This window comes from Acipenser ruthenus, chromosome 4 (assembly GCF_902713425.1).
Source record: "Acipenser ruthenus chromosome 4, fAciRut3.2 maternal haplotype, whole genome shotgun sequence".
Classification (NCBI taxonomy): Eukaryota; Metazoa; Chordata; class Actinopteri; order Acipenseriformes; family Acipenseridae; genus Acipenser; species Acipenser ruthenus.
Window position 1 is genome coordinate 17,429,286 of NC_081192.1, and position 7,697 is coordinate 17,436,982.

Consider the following 7,697-nt stretch of genomic DNA (forward strand, 5'->3'; position numbering starts at 1 on the left):
TCTTTCTTTAACATGCCACTGTACAGCATGCATTTCTAGTTATTTGTGTCCGAATGGACATCTACCCTGTAGTATTTTTAAAGATAGTGCCTTTCAGGCAAACACAGAAGAAAAACATGTTGTACTTCAACAAGCTCTCTATTGGGCCTTGTTGCTGAGTCCTCTCAATTGTTATTGACATCAGCAAGATGATGTAGCCTACTTATTTAAATTAAAGCCAACTTCCCGTTGTCTTTTACCTAAAGCAAACACAATTTCAAAAGCAGAATTGATTTCTGTTCTGAAAATGATGCCAGAATGCTTTATAAAGTCTCTCCAAACAAATCTAATTTCAGAAAGGCAAACATACGTCAATGCTGACGAGTATCTGGACTTTATTGGAAAATAGAAAATTCATCCAGAATTATTTGGAGACTTTGCACAGTAAATTTTATGAAAAAAAGATGTGACATGCTTCTTTATAAAAATAACATTCAAAGTCATGGCGATTCAATAGGTTAACATGTAAGAAATTATGAAAAAAATAGATGGCATAGAGTCCCCCATACAGTATACAGTACAATATGAAATGCAATCTAGGCACCTGGGATTGCAGCAATATGTGACTATGGTTATATAATAATTGCACCTTCACTTCCAAAGACTTGACTGCCACCATGTTGTCTTAATTTGTCAGAGGGTTAAGAATACAATGTGGATATGAAGCTTAGGCTCCGTAGTATAAAGAGTCAGCTGTTAAACTGGCACTATTGGTACTGAATCAAATTTAAAAGACTCTTGAATCAGATTCAGGTGCTCAGAATCAATTATAATAGCCTAGTAGTTTAAAGGTTTTTCTGTTGATAGCACATACATGTGATCAACAAGTAGAGGGTTTTACAGTTCATACAAGGTGCTGGGTATTTTTATTGTGTAAGAGGTAAAAAGTGGCCTTGATGATGAAAGCTAGTTGCTTTGAAAAAAAAAAAAACAGATTACATCAATGAAATAGCATTACAGACACACTGAATGAGAGAGTGTTTTTAGGGACTAAGGGAATTCATACTCTGTTGTTTGAAAGGCAGGAAGCTGTATAATCAATAATAAGTTATTTTCCTGAATATTAAACCTTTGTGTCAAGGCAGTGAAGCAGTTTAAATACAACATGTTAATTGTGCATTTAAACTGTAATATGTCATCTACGTTCTTTTTTTTACTAAATCTGAAAAGTAAAGCTAAAAAATGTGTTATTCACACTTCCTAAATAATGCACAATAAAAAAAATAGATATGTTTTGGCTAAAGCCTTGTGTCATCTTATTCCCCTAGAACTGTATATCCGTGATCAGTCACACTGTGTTGACATTGGAAGCAAGAGTCCAATGCTTGTTCTGTTTGGAGTTAATGAAAATGATGAGATTCACGAAACAACACAGTTAAATCCCTTGTATAAGTTAATTAATGAGGCCTCTTAAATAATTCATTAAGTTACTGGAGCTAAATGTGTGAACGTCCGTGAAGTGTCATGCTTTTTTGATGTGCAGAGACTATACCTTTTTGGCTGGCAGTGTTAAACGATGGGTGATTCTTTCCTCTTTCACGAGTGAGTCAGGGGCGCATCTGAAAAGGCTGTGTCCAATGCGCTGGTCATCCCATTATGTGTCTCTGATTGCCTTACATTTTCGCTACATGGACATATTGAAAGCTCTGTCTAGGATCATTCTTCAGTCAGGAAAAAAAAGATGAAGTATCTGAAACACTGGGGCTTAAAAAGAAGCTTGAATGTTTTCAATTGTTTTTTCTTGTAGTCCTTCAGATTACAATTTTAGATTCAAAGTGCCACTGAAACTCTGTCAGCCTACCGTGACAAATGTGAGCATGCAAGAGAGACTGCAGTTTCCCTTGCATTAAAGTGGGGCATTGACTGCAAATTTGAAGAAAAGAGGGTCCGAAAAGAGGATCAGAAACTAGAGGAAAAATGTAAAATGACAGTGTTTTACTCTTGTTTTACCAGCAGCTGGTTCCGTGGCATGGACGCAATTGTTCAGAGATTTGGAATTTTACAACCACAGACTCCGGTGTCTATAACAGAAGGTGAGCTTTTTGCTAAAGCAGAAGTAGAAGAGTTCCAGAAAACGTATATCAGTGACATATCACCATCATTTGCAAGTCAAATGCTAATTTTCTGAGATCTCTAAAGAATGACATTCAGAAATTCATTTCAGTTAAAGAGATTACCCATCTCCTCATTGCTGGAAACACTGCCTTATCGTTTTCTTTTCCTGACATTTGCAGTGTTTTTTTTTTTGTTTTTTTTAACCATTCTTGTCACTGTTGCTACTGCTGAGAGATCATTTTCTAAACGTAAGCTGATCAAAACATATGCCAGAAGTACCATGTGTCAAGAAAGACTCATGACTAGCCTTGTTGAGTATAGAACAAGCACGAGCAAGGAAATTGAACACGGACAAGTGTACTAACTCCGTATTGTCAGTAAAGAGCAGTAAATGGGGATCTCACTGATTTTTTTGCTGTGGGGCCCGTGACATGCAATGCACACCACTGTTGCTAGGGATCCGTTAAATAAAGCATGTGGTTTAAAAATTGGGCCCTGTGGGAACATTTCAATGGGACAATTGAGGAAATGGGAAACAAAGAGGCTTAGGTCACAATTAGTCTGGAGTAGTCCATAGAGGTACAGAATATACTGCGGCAGCATTGTTTAAACTAGGACGTGGGGGGCAGGGTACAGCAGACAAGACATTGCTGTATCACAGGGAGAAACTAATAGATAGAAACCAAAATAGTAACATTTTAAAATGCCTGTTTAAATGCACAAAACATTACATATATTAACAGAGGTAAAACCAATGGACATAGGTAGAACCAAAAACCTATAAGAATTCACCTGGGTCAAGGTAACATATTTTTTGATTACAGGACTGACAGTTGGAGTTTGCTACTGACAAACATAGATACCAACAACAGTACCCATTTTACAACAACATTATTGATTCATGCAAGGAAGGGGAGAGTGGGTTTGGGTATGGAATGGGTTATCTAGTCATGAGGTTGAGACCCAACTTTACAAAGTTTTGAGATCAATCAGCTACTAGGAGACTGGACAAGCACAGATGGATCAAATTGCCTCCTCTCATTCATAAAAAAAATATTCTTATGTTCTAACATCACGAGAGAAAGATAATTGGGTGTCAAGGTTAATTAAGAAGGAGTTGCTACATTCAAGATGACATTCATAACATACAGACAGTATCACAACAGCAAAACAAAGTGCAAATAGAAACACTTATATTACAGGAATAAAAATATGTAAAAAGGGAAAACATAGAAATTAGGAAATACAGTTCCAAATGTTGATAATAAATTAAACAATTGCATGTTTTGATCAGATCCCCGCTGTGATTATAGGTTATATAATAATACTGAATGTAAAATTTAAGAAATAGGCCAATTCTCTTGAAATTCCACTTACCTTATACTGTGGATTTACACGCCTCTCAAATAAAATTAGCCCACCATTGTTCAAATACTATATATTATATATATATATATATATCTATATATATATATATATATATATATATATATATATATATATATATATATATATATATTAAATGTTTAGGGTTTTAAAATGTTATTTGACAATAATATTACAACCAGATTTCAAAATGTTACTGATGAAAACAGAGACGTGTTAGCTGCCACAAGGAAAAAGACGTTGAATGGTATGAATTTACTGAAAGCGTAACTGGAAGAAAATGGAGAAAATGGGAAAAGTCATCAAATACCATTTCAGCAACTCGACAAAATTACAGTATACTGGGAAGCAAAGACAGGTATTTAACGTGACACAAATAAGAAAGTTCAATTTGCTACGGTAAACCAAGTGGACTTCACAAAAACAAAATAAATTTTAGTGGCAAAACAAAAGCATTAAAAAAAACAAGGGCAGGGAAATAGTCATATGTGTTACTTTTTCAAGTTATTGTAAATGGATACAACTAATTAGAACAAATAAAGTACACCAAAGTGTGCAATAAAAAGCCTGTAGTTGTATCGCATGCTTCTGGTGAAATTTGCCACGAACGGGGGCTGCCTGCGAGGTGGAATTCAAATTTAATAACATAAGAAAGTTTACAAACGAGAGGAGGCCATTTAGCCCATCTTGCTCGTTTGGTTGTTAGTAACTTATTGATCCCAGTATCTCATCAAGGATCACAGGGTGTCAGCTTCAACAACATTACTGGGGAGTTGGTTCCAGACCCTCACAACTGTGTAAAAAAGTGTCTCCTATTTTCTGTTCTGAATGCCCCTTTATCTAATCTCCATTTGTGACCCCTGGTCCTTGTTTCTTTTTTCAGGTCGAAAAAGTCCCCTGGATCGACATTGTCTATACCTTTTAGAAGTTTGAATGCTTGAATCAGATCACTGCGTAGTCTTCTTTGTTCAAGACTGAATAGATTCGATTATTTTAGCCTGTCTGCATACGACATGTCTTTTAAACCCGGGATCATTCTGGTCACTCTTCTTTGCACTCTTTCTAGAGCAGCAATATCCTTTTTGTAACGAGGTAACCAGAACTGAACACAATATTCTAGATGAGGTCTTACTAATGCATTGTAAAGTTTTAACATTACTTTCCTTAATTTAAATTCAACACTTTTCAAAATATATCAGAACATCTTGTTGGCCTTTTTTTATAGCTTCCCCACATTGTTTAGATGAAGACAATTCTGAGTCAACATAAACTCCTAGGTCTTTTTCAGATTCCTTCTTCAATTTCAGTATCTCCCATATGACATTTATAATGCACATTTGTATAGCCTGCATGCAGTACCTTACACTTTTCTCTATTAAATGTCATTTGCCATGTGTCTGCCCAGTTCTGAATGCTGTCTAGATCATTTTAAATGACCTTTGCTGCTGCAACAGTGTTTGCCACGCCTCCTATTTTTGTGTCATCTGCAAATGTAACAAGATTTCTTACTATACCAGAATCTAAATCATTAATGTAGATTAGGAATAGCAGATGACCTAATACTGATCCCTGTGGTACACCACTGGTTACCTCACTCCATTTTGAGGTTTCTCCTCTAATCAGTACTTTCTGTTTTCTATATGTTAACCACTCCCTAATCCATGTTCATGCATTTCCTTGAATCCCTACTGCGTTCAGTTTGAGAATTAATCTTTTACGCGGGACTTTGTCAAAAGCTTTCTGGAAATCTAAATAAACCATGTCGTATGCTTTACAATTATCCATTGTCAATGTTACGTCCTCAAAAAATCAAGTAGGTTAGTTAGACACGATCTCCCTTTTCCTAAAACCATACTGACTGTCTCCCAGGATACTGTTACCATATAGGTAATTTTCCATTTTGGATCTTATTATAGTTTCCATAAGTTTACATATAAATATAAGTCAGGTTTATTGGTCTGTAGTTACCTGGTTCGGTTTTGTCTCCCTTTTTATGGATCGGTATTACGTTTGCAATTTTCCAGTCTGTCGGTACAACCCGTCTCAAGAGACTGTTGCATGATCTTGGTTAGCGGTTTGTAAATAATTTTTTTAATTTCTTCGAGTACTATTGGGAGGATCTCATCCGGTCCAGGGGATTTGTTTATTTTAAGAGCTCCTAGTCCCTTTAACACTTCTGCCTCTGTTATGCTAGTTATTTAAAACTGGATAGGAACAGGTTGACATGTCGGGCATGTTGTCCGTATCCTCCTTTGTAAAAACTTGTGAAAAGTAATCATTTAATATATTTGCTATTTTTTTTTTCTTCGTCTATGATTGCCATTTGTATCTCTTAGACGTTTAACCTCCTCTTTGAATACTCTCTTGCTGTTATAATATTGGAAAAACATTTTGGAATTGTTTTTAGCCCCCTTAGCAATGTTCATTTCTATATCTCTCTTGGCCTTTCTAACTTCCTTTTTGACTTGTGTTTGCAGTTCCAAGTACTCTTTCTGTGTACTTTGTTTCTGGTCCCTTTTAAACGCTCTGTAAAGTGCCTTTTTTTGCTGAATATTTTTTTTAATTGGACTGTGGACCAGGGCTGGCATCAGTGGGGGTGGGTGCAAGGGGTGCAGCTGCAGCAAGGCCCAGCCTTTGGTGGGGCCCTGCACAGAGTCAATTATTTTTTTATTTTTCTGAGCCCACGTAAAAAATATAGAGGTGCCGCAGGGCGCAACAAGAACTCTGGCAATAGGTTAGTGTTAGTCATGTGACTGCTCTGTTGGGAGATGTGATCCTAAAGGCGTAACTTCGTGTGGAACATGTTGTTCAGTCTAACAGCCCGGTCTGCACACAGTGAAACATGGTGAAGCCCCGCAGGTACAGCTATGGCCAAAAGTTTTGCATCACCTATCTTTGCTTTTTGTTGGATTGTGACAATTAAAAAAATAGATTAACATCATTTAGATCTTTTATTTAACGTACAATCAAAGAAACTACAGAACGATATCATAAAAGTAAAGGCAGCATAATAGTAGTACAGTATTTCAAAATGTCGCATTTAATTGTTGTCCGTTTTTCATTAAGTATGGAAAACGACGAAGCGGTACGATTGTAATTCAATATGTTCATGTAACATTATTCAGCAGGCTTTGACTATGAAGCAAAATTGTTTACTTATATAGGGAGATGCAAGACGTTTTGCCACAGCTGTACTGCTAAGTCACTGTATTCAATAGATAAATTACACAACTGTAAATACTGTCAAAATACAATAAACATAGCCTCAATTTACTATGGTCTGTACTGTCTGTATAGCGAGATTTTTTTTATATATATTTGACCATAATATTAATGTTATAATTTATTACATATTATATAACTACTGCTTGGAACTTTGTCTGAAAAAAAAAAACAACATCCCCAACAGATAGAACAGATATGGAACTAAATAATTTATTACTAAATGATTTCGCGAAAAGGCTAAAACCTGTTCCATTTCCACAACGAACAAGCTGAATGTGTCCGAGTGTGTCCGCCTCATGAAATTCCGCCTTAACTAATGGATGGTAAAAAAATATATATTATATATATATATATATATATATATATATATATATATATATATATATATATATATATATATATATATATGTTTTTGAAATTAATTTAAGTTTGCCATAGAATTATGTTTTCGCTTATGAGTTGTAACAAATGCATTTGTACGGTGGACTAAGTTTTGAGATGTAGACATGTTTTTTTTTATATTTATAAAAAGTTTTCATACTAAAATACAATTGATGCTTATGACTAACACATTTTGTGACATTTGAAGCTATTGATATGTTTCAATATTAACTAAATAGAGTAATTAAATTGATTAACTTTGTTACATAATTGATTTATTTAAATGTTTGGATATACCGTTACTTGATTGATTACTGTCTTGTTCACAGTCATCTTAAAATAACGTTAGAATATGTTTTGTTCGAAAATAAAATAAAAAAATAATAATACGCTCTTGACCGATTCTGATTTTGCTGCGGATGTATTTATTTTCAAAAGGTTGTCTTTGGTTGTGCTGCGCGTTTTTTTTTAGTAAATCCTAGCACCGGCACTGCTGTGGGACTGTGAACTGTGGACTATACTTAGGGTGAACACCTATCCCTAATTGGACAGGACAGTCCCTAAATGTAAAGATTTTGCCAAAGATCCCTAGGCACAGTGCAATTTTGCAG